The 19,031-nt window shown below is 37.9% G+C and overlaps 1 protein-coding gene across 3 annotated transcripts in view; it reads right to left on the minus strand.

Annotated features, from left to right (window-relative positions):
• The window catches only part of CTTNBP2NL (CTTNBP2 N-terminal like), a 65,471-nt gene that overhangs the window by 16,338 nt on the left and 30,102 nt on the right, over positions 1–19,031 (minus strand). The window lies entirely within an intron of this gene.

A 19,031-nucleotide genomic window follows, 5' to 3' on the forward strand; every position in this document is an offset into this window, starting at 1 on the left:
TACCCAAGGGTGTGAATATCAGGGGGTAGAGATCACTGGGAGCCATCTTGGAGGCTGGCTACAAGGTCAATGACTAGATGTGCTACCACTATCATTTATATCTTGGGTCAAAATTTAAAGACCAAACACCTATATTCAAAACTATCAAAGCTGAGTTGTAATATATTAATGATATTTCAGTTATTTTATAAGAAATTTTAAATGATCTTAGATTTGAGTTTGGGGGGGTTTGGTAATAAAAATAAAGTAAATTCAATTTTATTATTTTTAATTCAATAACAACATACACTTTAACCAAACAGAAATTCCTACATTGTCAGAAAACATGATGGTCTTTAATTTCAGACAACAGAAAAATAACTGGCTGGTTAGACAGATTCAATAATAGAGGGTATTATCACAGTAGCCAGAGCACACTAGTCATCTATTACTCATTTATTTTTACTATCACAGGCTGAATGAAACACACCACTACTGAAAGCTTAAAATCAAATCACATAATCTTCTTAGAGTCAGCCATACTTGCTCTCCAAAAGTTTCAGCTGTGTTATTCCTAACTTCAAAAGGAAATATGAAGTAGTCATCTCCTCCCCACTTCCCAGTATAGTGTGTGTGTATATTCCAATCTTAAAGTAGGAAATCAATTTCTTTTTATTCTTTGGCACCAACATGAAAAATGGTTCAAAATCCAATGGTGAAGAATTAAGGCTCATTTAATTGGAAGCTTATATTCAACTGTAAGATTTTATTTTCAAGACTCAGGCTGGTACCATAACTGGCTTAGGATGTATTTTTGCCACTAAAGAGACAATTCTGAAGTGATATTTTAAAAAGTAATCAGCAATATGAACATCATAGGTCTTCAAAGAAATCTGAATACTTCATGACAGGGACCAGAACAAGAATATGATTCCAAGTATTTGGTTAATGCTACCAAAAGCATGTTAAAAGGAATCATTTTCACATGCACACTGAATCTATTTATTGCAAGTAATTCACACTATAGATAAACTATAAGTAGTTTATAGCAACCTGAGCAACTGGAAATAAAGCAAACATTCTGGATAAAGATGACAACAATATTATAAGAAAACCCTTGTTCTGGAAATTCCTTTATAATTGCTGAACGAGAACTCGATTTTAATGTTTGATACTAATAAAAGAGCTGATTTAGCCTCATTTAAATTAAACTTTGTTTTTTGGAAAACAGTATAAAAATTTAACATGACAATAAAGAGAGAAAATTGTCATGATTTAAAAATATTTCAGGCCAGGTGCAGTGGCTCACATCTATAATACCAGCACTTTGGGAGGCCAAGGCAGGCAGATCACTTGAGGTCAGGAGTTCAAGAACAGCCTGGCCAATGTGGCACAACCCTGTCTCTACTGAAAATACAAAAATTAGCCAGGTGTGGTGACTCACACCTGTAATCCCAGCACTTTGGGAGGCCAAGGTGGGCAGATCACTTCAGGTGAGGAGTTCAAGACCAGCCTGGCCAACATGGTGAAACCCCATTTCTACTAAAAATACAAAAATTAGCTGGGCATGGTGGCGCACGCCTGTAATCCCAGCTACTCAGGAGGCTGAGGCACGAGAATCACTTGAACCTGGGAGGGAAAGGTTGCAGTGAGCCAAGATCGCACCACTGCACTCCAGCCTCGGTGATAGAGTGAGACTCTGTCTCAAAAATATTATAACTAACTGTGAAATAGAATGAACTTCAAATATTCCCTCTGGAGTCAACCTGCAACCATAAATACTTATAAAAGCAATTATTTATGTAAGGACAGACGACCATTTATTATTATTTGACTAAAGTGTACTAAATTCTATTCAAGACTAAAAATAGTTTAGTATAAATAGGTACAAGTGTGGCACTTCTAGCCCACAGGCTGCTTGTTGATAGCATAAGAATATGAGTAAACAGGCTGGGCGCAGTGGCTCATGCCTGTAATACTAGCACTTTGAGAGGCCTAGGCAGGTGATCACCTGAGGTCAGAAGTTCGAGAGCAGCCTGGCCAACATGGCGAAACCCCGTCTCTACTAAAAATACAAAAATTAGCTGGGCGTGGTGGTGGGCGCCTGTAATCCCAGCTACTTGGGAGGCTGAGGCAGGAGAATTGCTTGAACCTGGTAGGCGGAGGTTATAGTGAGCTGAGATTGCTCCACTGCACTCCAGCCTGGGCGACAGAGCGAGACTCTCTTAAAATAAAAAAAAAAAAAAGAATATGAGTAAACAGAATAATGTAGCTTCTTCAACATTCAAATTCCAGAGTCCTGTGAAACGTCTAATGAAACTGAAATCAAATGTGTTGAGATTTTTTTTTCTTTTTGTTCTTACTTGTTCAGTGTAGGTAGGTGGTTGAAACAAATTATATGTACATTCTGGACTGAGTCCACAAGAATAACTTTTTGAGGTGGGGAAGAAAATGTGTTTAGGAATTCAACAAGTACTGAACAGATTAATGAACTGATAAAGGGAGAATGCTCTGAATATAAATTAAGAATTTTAAAGTATAATTTTAAAATAATTTATTTTTGGCCGAGGCGGGAAGATTACCTGAAGTCAGGAGTTTGAGACCAGTCTGGCCAACATGGTGAAACTCTGTTTCTACTAAAAATATAAAAATTAACCAGGCATGGCAGCACATGCCTGTAGTCCCCACTTGGGAGGCTGAGGCAGGAGAATTGCTTGAACCTGGGAGGCAGAGGCTGGCTGCAGTGAGCCGAGATCGCGCTACTGCACTCCAGCCTGGGCGACAGAGTGAGACACTGTCTCAAAACAAAACAAAACAAAAACCAAAAAACGTTATTTTTTAGAGCACTTTTGGGTTCACTGCAAAATGCAGCAGAAGGTACAGAGATCTCTCATATATCCCCTGCCCCACACAGGCACAGCCGCCCCCATTATCAGTATCATCACCAAAGTGGTACATTCGTTCCAGTTGAAAAAAGTATTATTTTAAATGATACATTAGATCCTAATCTCTTTTTTCAGGAGACCGTACATTTCTGAAAATACAATGAGAAGATGCATACATTATACCATATACAAAAATAAAAATGCATCACAGACCTAAAGAGAAAACTGCAATAGGCAAAAGCATATGAAGAAGTGCCTAAGTCATTACGGATCAGGGAGGTGTAAGTTAAAAAAATAAGAAGATACCACTACACAGCCACTAGAATGGCTAATATGACAGACTGACAACATCAAATGTTGGAAGGAATGTAGAGTAAGTAGAACACTCACACACTGCTAGTGAGAGTATAAAATAGTACAGTTACTTTGGAAACTGATCTGGAAATTTCTCATAAAGTTAGACAAATCCTACCTGTAATTCTACTTGTAAGTATTAAATATTAATCCAAAAGATATGAAAACACATTTCTACAAAAGAGTTTTATACAATTACCTATAGCAGCTTTATTCATAATAGCCCCAAACTAGAAATAATCAGATATCAATCAACAGGAGAATAAACAGAATGTGGTGCATTCATAAAATGGAATACTAGGCAGCAATAAAAAGGAACAAAGTGCTGATACATACAGTGACACTGATGAACCTGAACATCATACTGAACAAAAAAAAGAGGCCAGGCATAAAAGAGTATGTTCTGTGTGACTTTGTTTAGATGAAGTTGTGGAATAAACAAAACCGAACTACGGTGAACAAAAAATCAGAACAGTGGTTTCCTCTGGGGACAGGGGGATGATTGACTGAGAAGGGGCACAAGATCCTGGTGTGATAAGAATGGTCTGTGTCTTGTTAGGAGTGTGGGTTATGTGGATGTGTGCATCTGTAAAAACACATTGAATTGAAATGTTTAAGATCTGTGCATTTCACTATATCCAAATTATACCTCCAGTTAAACAATGTAAAATGTAAATATATATAATATAAGGAAACAAGTTATATGTAGTATATGTTTTACATGCAGTATTTCCAAAACAGATAGGAAGGTCAAATCAAAGTATTTTTAACAATAATGACAGCAAAAACAACAGAGACGTTAACACTCGAGCGTTTATTGCCTGCTAAACAGTGTGCTGAGTATTTTACATATCTAATCTGTTCCTAACAGCATTCCTCATGACGTAAACATTACTATTATCTTCATTTTATAGAAAAACTGAATATCAAACACGTGACTTTCCCAAGGTCACAAAGCTAATTAAGTAGTGAAGAACAATAAGTGTTATATATAGGTAAGTGCTGACTATGTTAGCTGATTGAGTAATACAGAAATACATCCCCAGGACTTTGTAGGAATGAATTTCAATTTAGTAGGTCTTGATCAGTAACTTAAAAATGAAACAAAACAGAATAAAAAACACTGCAGAGCACTGAATGTTAGAAGATGCATTTTGAAGAACTTTTCTTCTAGCATAAGAATATAGGTGTGTACCCTGGGTCACAATGCAAAGTCTACTTTTTAATGTGTTACTGTCCAAAAAGTTTGAGAAACACTAGAATGGAATGAAGAATGCAAGAAATCTGAATCCTGAATCTATCATTTTAAACAATTTAAGCTATGATAAACATGGAAATTCTAACAGAAATGATAAGTAATCGGTATTATTGTTTTATTTTAAACTAACAAATGTTATAAAGTCGATAAACCAGGAGAGGTTTGGCCTAACATCAAATATACACAATGTAACAAAAAAACAAACAGCACAACACATCTCTGTGTTATCAGGGTTAAACAACCAAAATATTATTGGAGAAATCTGGGAAAGTTTTCTGGACTTGTGCATGATTTGCAGGGCCCAGGCTTTGAATGGTTTGAATACTTAATGTTTGCTGGGTACTGTGTATTATAAGCAATGTGAGTAATGACATGGGAACAGAGATGTGACTATGTAAGATGTAGTCCACTGCCCTCAAGGAGCTTAAAATTTGCTAGACAAGTATAAGGCCTAACATCAGCAATGAACAAATAGCCTCTCTGTTTAAATGTTTTCTAAACAATATCATTAATGTTTAGAGGAACACCAAGTACAATTTATTTGAGATTGGAATTTTCTAAGACTTAGACTTTACATTCACAAGGAATAGGAAGGAAACGGCCAACCCTGGAAGTGGGTGGGTTCTGGCAGATAAATGGAGCAATCGGCAATTTAATGAATTACAGGAAACACCATGAGGTTGGCAGGGTTCGGGTAGGGGGCCCACACAACCCAAAACTGTCTCTGAAGTATTACACAGTGAAACCCAGCCTACAGACTATAGCTGTATGTGATACTTTAAGTTAACCCTATGAACTTGAAAAACCTTTATTGGAGATGTGCTGGGCTCTTTCACTCACTATTAACAGACAGTGCAGAAAACTTCAAGGTTAATATATTTTAAAAGAGCTCAGTAAACAAGATGTGAAAGGATATCTTCATTTCCTCTAGTTAAGGTACTCTATGGGAGAGAGATCTGAAGCTGCATAACTGTGAGATGGGTCTTAACTCTAAAAATTTATTTGAAGCAAGTTTCTTAAATTATAAACAGACTGATATTACACAGAAACACGCCAAGAAACAAGCTGCTCAAAAGTAAGTTCCTGGGAAGAGGGCCTTATCTTGGTTAAGAAGTAGAAACTATTCATATTTAGAAGTTATCAAGTAACAGGAATAAGAAATTTGTGGGGGAAGTGGAGGTGGGGTGTGAAAAGAGACAGGGCAGAATGAAAAAGGGGACAGTAATACTTTAAGACCCCCATCATGGTGAGAGCAGGATGCCAGGGCAGGCAAACAGAAGCAAGGACAGTGTAATCATACATCCTAATGACAGAAGGTGGAATAGGATATCTAAGTAACATATTAAGATAAAGAACAAGCCCTATGTCACAAGTCGGCAGATGGAAAGGCAGCAATTTCGGCTGTCACTGTAGCCTTACGTAGAGAGAAGTAGCTAGCTAGTTATTCGGTTTCAACCAGCAGTCAAATAGATAGATTGGGACTCAAATTAAGGAAGGATCATTCTTCTCTAAAGAACAAAATGGGGAGAGAGTAAAAAGGTCAAGACTAAAAAGTAAAAGGTGGACTATCATTGCATTGCAGGGTGTTTAGTGATAATTTTGAATACAACCTGGCAATGGTCATCACTGCAATAAGGCACAAATATATGGTGAAATCGTGCATGCTAAAGGTGACCACTGCAACTGTCAGGTCCAAGTAATCCCAACCTAAGACTGCCTTTATCTTCTGTTCATAACAGAAGTATACAACAAACCCACAGCCAACATCATACTGAATATGCAAAAGCTGGAAGCATTCCCCTTGAAAGCTGGCAAAAGACAAGGATGCCCTCTCTCACTACTCCTATTGGAAGTCCTGGCCAGGGCAATCAGGCAAGAGAAATAAATAAAGGGCATCCAAATAAGAAAAGAGGAAGTCAAACTATTCCTGTTTGCAGATGACATGATTCTATATCTAGAATAGATAATAGAAATATAGAATACAGAAAAACCCCATGGTCTCAGCCCAAAAACTCCTTCAGCTGATAACTTTAGCAAAGTCTAGGATACAAAATCAACATACAAAAATCACTAGCATTCCTACACACCAACAACAGCCAGGCTGAGAGCCAAATCAGGAATGTAATCCCATTCACAGTCGCCACACATAGAATAAAATAGCTAGGAATACAACTAACCAGGGAGGTGAAAGATCTCTACAATGAGAATTACAAAACACTGCTCAAAAAAATCAGAGATGACACAAACAAATGGAAAAACACTCCATGCTCATGAACTGGTAGAATCAATATCATTAAAATGGCCATACTGACGAAAGCAATTTACAGGTTCAATGCTATTCCCATCAAACTACCAATGACATTCTTCACAGAACTAGAATAAACTATTTAAAAATTCATACAGCCAAGGCAATCCTAAGCAAAAGAACAAAGCTGGAGGTATCACACTACCTAACTTTGAACTGTACTACAGGGCTACAGTAATCAAAACAGCATGGTACTGGTACAAAAACAAACACATAGACCAATGGAACAGAATAGAGAGCCCAGAAGTAAGGCAACACACCTACAACCAACTGATCTTCAACAAAGCTGACAAAAACAATGGGGGAAAGGACTCCTTATTCAATAAACGTTGCTGGGATAACTGGCTAACCATATGCAGAAAATTAAAACTGGACCCTTTCCTTACACCATACACAAAATTAACTCAAGATGGATTACAGACTTAAATGTAAAACCCAAAACTATAAAAACCCTGGAAGACAACCTAGACAATACCATTCTGGACACGGGAACTGGCAAAGATTTCATGACAGACACCAAATGCAACTGCAACAGAAGCAAAAATTGATAAATGGGATCTAATTACTTAAGGGCTTCTGCACAGCAAAAGAAACTATCAACAGAGTAAACAGACAACGTACAGAATGAGAGAAAATATTTGCAAACTATGCATCTGACAAACGTCTAATATCCAGCATCTATAATGAAGGAACTCAGCTGGGTGTGGTGGCTCATGCCTGTAATCCCAGCACTTTGGGAGGCCGAGGCAGGCGGATCACAAGCTCAGGAGATCGAGACCATCCTGGCTAACATGGTGAAACCCTGTCTCTACTAAAAATACAAAAAATTAGCTGGGTGTGCTGGCGGGCACCTGTAGTCCCAGCTACTTGGGAGACTGAGGCAGGAGAATCGCTTGAACCCAGGAGGCGGAGGTTGCAGTGAGCCAAGATCGCACCACTGCACTCCAGCCTGGGCGATGGAGTGAGACTCTGTCTCAAAACAAAAACAAACAAACAAAAAAACGAAGGAACTCAAACAACTTTACAAGAAAAAAACCCAAGCAATTCTATTAAAAAGTGGGCAAAGGACATGAACAGACATTTTTCAACAGAAAACATACATGTGGCCAACAAGCATATTTTAAAATGCTCAATATCACTGATCATTAGAGAAATGCAAATCAAAACCACAATGAGATACCATCTCATACCAGTCAGAATGGCTATTATTAAAAAGTCAAAAAATAACAAATGTTGGTGAGGTTGCTGAGAAAAGGGAACACTTATACACTATTAGTGGGAGTGTAAACTGGTTCAATCATTGTGGAAAGTAGTCTGGCAATTCCTCAAAGACCTAAAAACAGAACTACCAGTAATCCCATTACTCAATATATACCCAAAGGAATATAAGTCATTCTACCATAAAGACATGCACGTGAATGTTCACTGCAGCACTATTCTCAATAGCAAAGACACAGAATCAACCTAAGTGCCTATAGTGGTAGACTGAATAAAGAAAATGTGGTACATATACACCATGGAATACTACACAGCCATAAAAAAGAATGAGATCATGTCCTTTGCAGAAACATGGATGGAGCTAGAAGCCATCATCCTTACCAAATGCAGGAACCAAATACCACACGTTCTCACTTATAAGCTGGAGCTAAATGATGAGAACACATGGACATAAAGAGAGGAACAACAGACACTGGGGACTATTTGACAGTGGAGGGTGGGATGAGGGAGAAGACCAGAAAAAATAACTACAGGGTACTAGGGGTGATGAAATAATCTGTACAAGAACCCCCCATGACATTAGTTTGCCTATATAATAAACCTGCCTATGTACCCCTGAACTTAAAAGTTAAAAAAAAAGTGTACTAAAGGGAGCCAGGCACAGTGGCTCGTGCCTATAATTCCAGCTACTTGGCAGGCTGAAGGAGGAAGATCACTTGAGGCCAGACATGTGAGACCAGCCTGGGCAACATAGTGAGACCTGTCTCTAAGAAAAAAAAGAAGTGTGCTAAAGAGGATTGGGATATGGATAGATAAGAAGAACAGGAGTGATCTTTGGTGACATGAGCTCTTCTTTTCATTCTGAAGGATGGCAACACCATATGGAAACTTTAAATGTCACCAGATAAGAATAGAAAAACCAAGACCCTCTTTCCCATTTTAATCCCATAAGGAATAGGAAAACTGGCTCTACTCTAGGCCTCTAAGACTCTGTTTTGGCACCTTCTTCCTTTAATGATTTCTAGGTCTGGTGTGAAGATGTCAGTCGTTTGTTCTATGACAGATATTCACAGAAAAGGATGGACAAGAGCCTGAAAAAGACATTTTAAAGGTTAAAGAACTCAAAGTTACCACTTTGGAAAGTAAACAGACAAAGGGGGATGATAAAGATTTTGTGAAAGCCAAACAAACAAACAAACAACAATAAAACAGGACAAAAAAAATAAAAAAGCAAATCTCAAAAAAAAAAAAATCACAGGAGAAATGGAGGATCAGTCAATACATTCTGAAAGACAGAGAATCTGTGTAATTTAGACAGATGACCATAAAGGTGCTTAGCTAAAAAGTCTGGGAAATAATATTTTTGTATGTATCCAGATGAAGAAAGACAAGCTATTTTTTTTCATACTGAACTATTTTATCAGATACTCAAAGTTCCCCTTACTGACCAGTCAGGGAATGCAGATAATCACACTCCAATTTGATAGGAAAGGATACCAAGATTAAATGTCAGTTGAAAATTAAGAATAGGAAATAATTTCCAAACGATTTTTTCTTTAGATGAATACAAAATAGTGAGCAAAAGTACATATTCCAATTATGTGGTATCCTTTACTACCAATAAAGAACAAACACAATGCAATGATTTCCTGCCTGAAGAACAAATTGTTCCTTCTTAGTACAGGGTAAGATGTAAATAATGTCACTGAATGGAAATTATCAACAACAGTAAAAGTTATGAAACTATATTACTAAAGCTAAGCTTCTTTTTGAGAAATATGAATAATTAGCAATCTATTTTGAGCCTTGAATACATTCAAGGTAGACTTACAGGGCCTGAACTCATTCTCCTGTATGACAAATACTTATGAAGTACTTACTTGGGTCCAGATACCTGGGATATAGTGGCAAATAAGATTAAGGACCTGCCCCCTGAGGAGCTTACATTTACTGAAAAAAATAACAATAATAAACATAAAGAAAGTAAACAAATCCCTATAATCTGTGATGCTTATCAGCCCAAATATATAAATTCTCCTATTATCACTAATCTAGTGTAGACAATAGAAAAAGAGAAACCATGTTACGTATGATTCAATTCTATGAACATTTATTGGGTACACTTCCTTTTTTTTCTTTTTGAGACAAGAGTCTTGCTCTGTTGCCCAGGCTGGAGTGCAATGGCGCGATCTCGGCTCGCTGCAACCTCTGCCTCCTAGGTTCAAGTGATTCTCCTGCCTCAGCCTCCCGAGTAGCTGGGATTACAGGTGCGTGTCACCATGTGTGGCTAATTTTTATATTTTTAGTAGAGATGGGGTTTCGCCATGTTGGCCAGGCTAGTCTCGAACTCCTGACCTCAGATGATCCACCCGCCTCGGCCTCCCAAAGTGCTGGGATTACCAGCATGAGCCACCACACCCAGCCTGGACACACTTTTTATGTGAAGGGTTCTATGTGTGAAGAAGAAGGAAAGGAAAACAGTATTCCAAACAAGGGAACAGTTCAAGCAAGGTTATGGAAGAATGAAAATGCATAATTTGGCTACAGAGTGCAGATTTATAGCTAGTAGACTGGCAGGAAATGAGACTGGGTTCCAGCCAGTCTGTAAATGTCTTGAATGTAATGTCTTTAAGCTTAATTTTCTAGGCAGCAAGGCGTCACAACAAGTTTTTAAAGAGAAAAACGACAAGATCACCTTGATACTAATGATGGTTAGGTTATAAATCTAGGATATAAGATGAGGAGCAGAGTGTCAGGTAGGAGGCTAGATCCAGAGACCATTTGGATCTAAAGTCAAAATATAAGAGGGAGAGAAAAACCACATTTAAGGGGTATTCTGGAGAAGAGCCAACAGGTTTTGGCACCTGATTAGACACAAAGAGGGAAGACACACAGATACTTTGAAGTATTTAGGTTGGGTGAGTGGATGGTTGGTGATGCCATTAACCAAAACAGAGAACAAAGGCAGAACACACAGGCTGTTAGGGAAGGATGCTGAGACTGTGATACGGGATATTTAGGTACATAAGTCAAAAAGGCACTTGGATATATGGGTCTAGGTATAAGAGAATAACAAATCTAGGTGTTAACAACCCATAGAAACCAATAAAACTGATGAAATTATCCACTGAGGAAGAGAGTAAATAGGTTACGATGTGACAGGGCTAAGAACAAAGTAACAGGAAATATCTTTTTATGTATTATTCATTCAGCTAACATATTCTATGTACCACTGTGCAATGCCAGGTATAGACACGAAGTCACACAGGAGGCCAGGCATGGTGGCCTTTAGGAGGCCAGCACTTTGGGAGGCCAAGGCGGAAGGATTGCCTGAGCCCAGGAGTTCGGGACTAGCCTGGGCAACATGGCAAGATGCTGTCTCTTTAAAAAAAAAAAAAAGCCACATAGGAGACTCAGTAAAATAAGTGTATATTATGGAGTATGACACAGCAGATAGAAGCAACAGATCATGTGCAGACATGGCAACATGATGGACTGCAAAGGCATAGTAATTATAAAAGTAAGAAACAGAACGAGCTAGACAGCACAATACCATTTATGCAAATTGATACACACAAGGCAATACATTTTACAAGAATATATACAAATAAAAAATGTATTAAGAATAGTTGCTTATGGAGACCAAGAAGGGAATGGGAGGAGAAACTGAGGATACAAGGAATTTTATTATTATTATGTTGGTTTGTTTTTTGAGATGGAGTCTTGCTCTGTCGCCCGGGCTGCAGTGTAGTGGCACAATCTTGGCTCACTGCAACCTGTGCCTCCTGGGTTTAAGCCATTCTCCTACCTCAGCCTCCTGAGTAGTGGGATTACAGACGTGCACCATTGTGCCTGGCTAATTGTTGAATTTTAGTAGAGACAGGATTTTGCCATTTTGGCCAGGCTGGTCTCAAACTCCTGACCTCAAGTAATCCACCCACCTTGGCCTCCCAAAGTGCTGGGATTACAGGTGTGAGCCACCGCGCCCAGCCACGGGGAATTTTAAAACAAAACGCACGCATGCGCGCGTGCACACACACACACACACACACACACACGAATGAATAACATTTTGGCTTCTACCCTTTAGGATCTTAAAAGTCTATAGGGCAAGAGACAATGCTATTTCAATACAGTTATGAAAAGTGCTATAGTAGATTTTGAACAGTATGCGATGGGCGCTACAGGAAGGGACATTTTATCTAGTCACAGAAGATATCAGATTTAAGAGGAATATGGAAGAAAAAAACACAAAGCAGTCTGAGAAGGACCAAGACAAGAATATCACAGAAGCCAAGGAAATAAGTTTAACAAGGAGGATGGTCAACACTGTTGAATGCTGAGTTAGGTCATCTAATTAAAGAGGCCATTAGAGGTTACTTTTAACTTCAAAACATAAAATTTCATTAGAGTAGTACAAATAAAAGGCAAATGAGTAATTAGGAATGAGAAACTAGAAGCAGGAGTACAAATGACATTTAAATATTTCAGTGTAAAGAGAGAAAGAGGAGTAGGGTGGTAACTTAGAAGGACGGCAAGATTGAGAAGGTTTTTTTTTTTTTTTTTTAAATATAGAATGGAAAGTTTCAAACAGGCTTTAGCCAAAGGTAAGTAGTAGTATTAAAAGAAGAAACTGGGGCACTAAGCGAGAAGGCAAGGTGTAACTGATGGAGTATGGTCATGAAGAAACAGGGTAAAGATAAGATCAAGAGTACAAGTGGCATTACTCTTAGAATAGGGTGGTATAAGAAAAGAAGAATGTCTTATTAAATGGATGAAAAAAATCTCTAGACATTTCCAATCAGTAAGAACAGAGACTTAATAATAATACATTCATATACTCATTTCTACCAATGAATCCAGTTTCCTTGACATCCCACTGTGCATATTATATTTCTTACAAAATTTTTATTTCAATTCCATCATCAGTAAATATTTTCTCATAAAAATTCAAACTATAGGCCCAGAGCAGTGGCTCATGCCTATAATCCCAGCACTTTGGGAGGCCAAGGCAGGCGGATCACGAAGTCAGGAGATCGAGACCATGGTGAAACCCTGTCTCTACTAAAAATACAAAAAATTAGCTGGGTGTGGTGGTGGGCGCCTGTAGTCCCAGCTACTCGGGAGGCTGAGGCAGGAGAATGGCATGAACCCAGGAGGCGGAACTTGCAGTGAGCTGAGATCATGCCACTGCACTCCAGCCTGGGTGAAAGAGCGAGACTCTGTCTCAAAAAAAAAAAAAAAAAAAAAAAAAAAAATAAATTCAAAATACACAGATAAAGCTGAAACTCTTCCCGACCGTAACCCCCTTTCACTTTCCTCCGTAAAGTTCTTAGTATGTTAGGTATCCTTCCAGACCATTTCTTTTTCTAATTTAAGTTTTTTATTTTTTGTAGAGACAGGGTCTTGCTTTGTTTCCCAGGCTGGTCTCAAACTTCCGGCCTCAAGTGATCCTGTGTGCCCAGCCTCCATTTCCAAGAATACATATACATTTGCATGTGTGTGGTGTCTGTGTGTATAAAACCTAATTACATAGATATTATTATTGTGTAAAACTGTTTTGCAATTTGTTTTCACTGTCTGAGAGATCTTTCTAAGTCAGTACATAGCTTTCTCATTAAAAAAATTATATAATATTCCATACTAAGGATGCACTAGTTTATGCAGCCATTGATGGAACTTAGTGATGAACATTTATGTTGTTTACAGTTTCCAATACTGTATTAAACAATGCTGCAATAAGCTAACTTGTGCATATGTGAGAGAACTGTTTTGTAGAATAGTTATATTACTATGCTTTTCTAACAAAACAATTTCGCAAAATAAAACTCCCAGTCCATTCGATAAATGCCTCCTTTCCATAAAGATTTTCAGCAAACATACAAGACGGTTTTCTCCTATCTTCCAAATTATTCTTACAACTGGCTAAACTGGAATACTAAATGATATGTTTTAGTTTTAGAAGCAACCTCTTTGTCTTCCTTTGCTTCTCTTCTCTTTATGGGGACAACTAGAAATAACCCCTGATTAATCTCAAATCACAAGGCTAACACATGCAAGGAAGACACAATAAGAGGAAGTCAAAATAGGAATAAGCTATTTCCCTTTCTTATTTGTTTTAGTTACAGGCTGAATAAATGCAATGAAATTCCTCACTGCTGTAATCTTTTCTGAAGCCCCTCTGTAACTGCTGGAAAACTATATGTTCTCTAAATAGGTACTGTTTTATAAACTGAATTTCCTCTTTCTTGAAAAATATTAAAACTACAACAACAACAACAACAACAAAACAAAACACAGAACCCACAGGAAGACAACAGTCAAACGAGAAATTTGCTTATTCTTCTGGCATCTTCATTCTTGAACCCCTAAATGCCACAATTTGTAATATGAATGATGACATGATAAAAAGTTATACAGCAAACAGCTGATGCCAGACAATAATTTTTAAGAGCTAGCTGGCCAGGCACAGTGGCTCATGCCTGTAATCCCAGCACTTTGGGAGGCAGAGGCAGGCAGATCACGAGGTCAAGAGATGGAGACAATCCTGGCCAACATGGTGAAACATGTATTTTAGTCTCTACTAACATGTATTTTAGTCTCTACTAAAAATACAAAAAAATTAGCTGGACAAGGTGGCACGCACCTGTAGTCCCAGCTATTCAGGAGGCTGAGGCAGGAGAATCACTTGAACCCAGGAGGAAAGGGTTGCAGTGAGCCGAGATCACGCCACCGCACTCCAGCCTGGGCAAGAGAGTCAGACTCTGTCTCAAAAAAAAAAAAAAAAAAAAAAAAAAAAGAGCTAGCTATGGCCTGGTGCGGTGGCTCACGCCTCTAATCCCAGCACTCTGGAAGGTCGAGACGGGTGGATCACTTGAGGTCAGGAGTTCGAGACCAGCCTGGGCAAAATGGCGAAACCCCATCTCTACAAAAAAGTACAACAACAACAAATTAGCCAGGTGGGCGTGGTGGTGCAAGCCTATAGTCCCAGCTGCTTAAGAGGCTGAGGTGGGAAGATCACTTGAGCCCAGGAGGCGGAGGTTGAAGTGAGCTGAGATCATGCCACTGCACTCCAGCATGGGCGACAGAGTGAGACCCTGTCTCCAAAAAGAAAGAAAAAACAAAAGAAAAGAAAAGAAAGAAAACAGCTAGCTGTTATATATGGGGTTTGATGTTTTTCTGAATGGAGCAAAGACATTTAGTCGCTTAAGAATGCAGTCCTTTTTTAAATAAATAGCCAATTTATGAACAACCAACACATACGAATAGCCTGTCCTGTACCTTTTGGCTCTTTTCTGCTACAGTACTCTACCACTGAATCTGGCACTTCCCTCTTACTAATTTCATGCTCTTCCTAGAACAGATCATTAGAGGAGTTCCTACTATTCTCAAGAGAACCAAGCTAAAAGGAAGGAAGGAAGAGGCTTTGTGAGATGTATTTCTGGCTTCACCAGTGGCAACTTAATACTGCCTTTTTTTAAGAATTTAGTACAGCGCTCTGTGACTTTCTTTCTTTATCATATATAAAGATCTTTCATTTTAATAGTTTCACAGTATTTTATTCTACAATCATACCATAATTTACTTGACTAGAACCCTAATAAGAGACACTAAATTGCTTCTAGCATTTTGTTTCTATGAATTATGCTGCAATGGGTATCTTTACACATATACTTCATTGTGTAAAGATTAGCTCTAAGAACATCTGTATTGTAAAGGCCTAAGAACATCTGTAGCAGAAATTCCTAGAAGTGAAATTTCTTCTAGATACACGCATTTTTTTAAGAAAGAGGTAAGGTCTTGCTATATTGCCCAGGCTGGAGTACAATAGCTATTCACAGGCAAAATCACTTTGCATTATAGCCTGGAACTTCTGACCTCAAGTGATCCTCCTGCCTCAGCCTCCCAAGTAGCTGGGACTATAGGCAAGTGCCACCATGCCTGGCTCTGCATTTTTAAATTTGATAGATATTGCCAAACTCTCCTTAACCAGTTGAGGACAACAATATAGGAGAGTGCCAGTTTCTACTCACCTTTACAGGTACAGTTTGTAATGAAACATATTTTATCTCTTATGGTCAGATCCTATAGCTCATTTAGCTGAGCACTGTTAATCTGAAAGTAATATGTTAAATTACAAGAGATGAGCTCCAGGATCTGCATGTAAAATATCAACTTCACAAGGGTACACAGAATTCAACAACATATCACACATAGAAACACTGTGAAAACTATAGAGGGCTATATACAATGCTAGTTCTTGTTAAAGGAATAAACTTTGGGAATAGCTTATGATTCCATAGCTTAGCAAAATTCTTTTAGAATTTTATAAGAAACATACCTAAATAAATCTTATTTCCAGTCTCAGGATCTGGCAAGATGAAACAAAGTGAAATCTTGCCACTATAAAACAAATTAAGAAATTAAAGGAAGTGCTTTAGACTAATGTTTTTCAAACTTTGGATCACAGCTCATTAGTGGATCATAAAACTAGTCTAGTGGGGTCATAATCAGCATTTAAAGAAAAATGAAGTATAACAGAAAATATTACAGTGCAGTATGGTACAGTATAAATATTATAGTATAGTAAAACACAAAGTAAATTCTAGTGAAATTTTGGTTTTAGTTAATATACGTATATGGGTGTGTATATGTGTCCTGGATTGTGGTGAAATGTGAAATTTATTTCAAAAATGTTTAAAAGACAACTCTTTAGACTGTGATATGATAAAAAGGTCTTTATTCAAGTCTTCTTTTTTCTTCCCCCAAACTCAGCAATCTTTTTACTGGATAGTTTGGAAATTTAGGTTAGTTTTTTAGGCAGAGACAGTTGAGTTATTTCAGGTGGGCTGGAAAGAAATAATATTAACTTAGTATCAGGAACAACCGAAAAAGAAGAATTTAACTGTAGGTCTGATTAGCTCTAATGTATTTTCCTACAAAGTGAATAACAGAAGGCTAAAGTATCTTCTTTGGGCAAGAATGTTAATAAACTGAGAGTTGAGAAAAAAATGTGTTGTACAAGATTATTGTGACTTAAAAAATCAACATTTCTGAAATAAAAGTAATTAAGATATAAAGCAGAAGTTCTGAAGAAAAAATTAAAATATGCATGATTCTACTACCTAGGGCCAACCACCATTAACACTCAAACTACAAATTTCAATGTATTTGCTTAAGTCTTTTATGTGTGTGTATATATGTGTGTGTGTGTGTGTGTGTGTGTGTGTGTGTGTGTGTATATATATAAAAATGCTTATAATTGAGATCAAAGGATATATTTAATTTTGTCCTAGGAACACTACTATGTCATTAAAAGTTCTTCATATGCATCTTATTTTAAAATGGCTTCATAATGTTCCATCATGTGGATATACCACCCAATTCATGTAGCTATTAATAAAGGATTTACTTTTTTTTTTTTTTTGAGAGAGTCTTGCTCTGTCCCCCAGGCTGGGGTGCAGTGGCGCGATCTCGGCTCACTGCAAACCTCTGCCTCCTGGGTTCAAGGGATTCTCCTGCCTCAGCCTCCCAAGTAGCTGGGACTACAGGCTATGCCACCATGTCTGGCTAATTTTTTTTGTATTTTTAGTAGAGACGGGGTTTCACCGTGTCAGCCAGGATGGTCTCGATCTCCTGACCTCGTGATCTGCCTGCCTCGGCCTCCCAAAGTGCTGGGATTATAGGCATGAGCCACCACACCCAGCAGGATTTACTTTTTCTGAAGACTTAATTGCTAGATCAATATAACTGTGTTATCATGGGTCGTCTGAGGGGTAATTGGAAGTAACTTATACAAAATGTTGTACAAAATGTACAAAATGTATGTTGATTTTTATGTAAAATCATGTCGACTACAGCAACTCTCCTCAGTAGGTGTCCTGAGATTAGTAAATTCAGTAAAAGAAACCAACCCTGAATTTTTTTACCCAGAAGTAAAACAGAGAAGCAATACTATGTTTACTTATTCTTCAACAACTGACTCTGGAGCAGCATTCAGATATAGGGGATGTCACCTATAAACACAATCCCCTTTAAAATCAATCTTCTTGTGCTCCCAGATTAACGATGAGAAAAAATGCCTTCGGAAAAATACTACAGGAATGGTACATTTTGATGTCTATTTCCTAAGTGATCCACTAAAAATCAATTTAAATGGTTTACCATAAAAGGAGCCTTTAAGATTGTTTCAAATAGATTATTTCTGTTATTCCTGGGAAAGGGGTAATAATATTCTATCAGGTATAAAAATTCACACTTTGTATTTTTGTCTTTGGAAAAATGATCATAAGAAGCCAATAAAATATTAAAACTAATAAAAGACAAAGGAAAGTTGCTTTAAAGGAAAGGAGTTCATAAAAGCAGTAGAGGTATTGTTGCTTCTTTTGAAATGTTTATGATTTTTAAATTACTATTAAGTTTTGCCATGGGGAGGCTGGGTGCGGTGGCTCAATCCTATAATCCCAGAACTTTGGGAGGCTGAGGTAGGCAGATCACTTGAGGTCAGGAGTTTGAGACCAGTCTGGCCAATATGGTGAAATGTCATCTCTAGTAAAAATAGAAAATTAGCTGGGTGTTGTGGTGGGCAACTGTAATCCCAGTTACTCAGGAGGCTGAAGCAGGAGAATCATTTGAATCCAGGAGGCGGAGGTAGCAGTGAGCCGAGATCATGCCATTGCACTCCAACCTCAGTGAAGGGCAAGACTCCGTCTCAAAAAAAAAAAAAAAGTTTTGCCGTAGGGAAAATGATTCAATTACTGGACTCTACTCAGCAAAATTTTACTTTCTTTTCTTTTTTCTTTTTTTTAGAGATGGGGTCTTGCTATATTGCCCAAGCTGGTCTTCAACTCCTGGCTTCAAGTGATCCTCCTGCCTTGACCTCCTAAAGTTCTGGGATTACAGGTGTGAGCCACTGTGCCCAGCACAGCAAAATTTAAAAAATTAAATTACAGAATTTAGTTTCTAAAAAGCAGCAGAATAAATCTGAAAAAGCTACTCCACATCACTCTACTTGATCTCAGAGAAGGTCAAT

The sequence above is a fragment of the Pongo pygmaeus genome, chromosome 1 (genome assembly GCF_028885625.2).
Source record: "Pongo pygmaeus isolate AG05252 chromosome 1, NHGRI_mPonPyg2-v2.0_pri, whole genome shotgun sequence".
Classification (NCBI taxonomy): domain Eukaryota; kingdom Metazoa; phylum Chordata; class Mammalia; order Primates; family Hominidae; genus Pongo; species Pongo pygmaeus.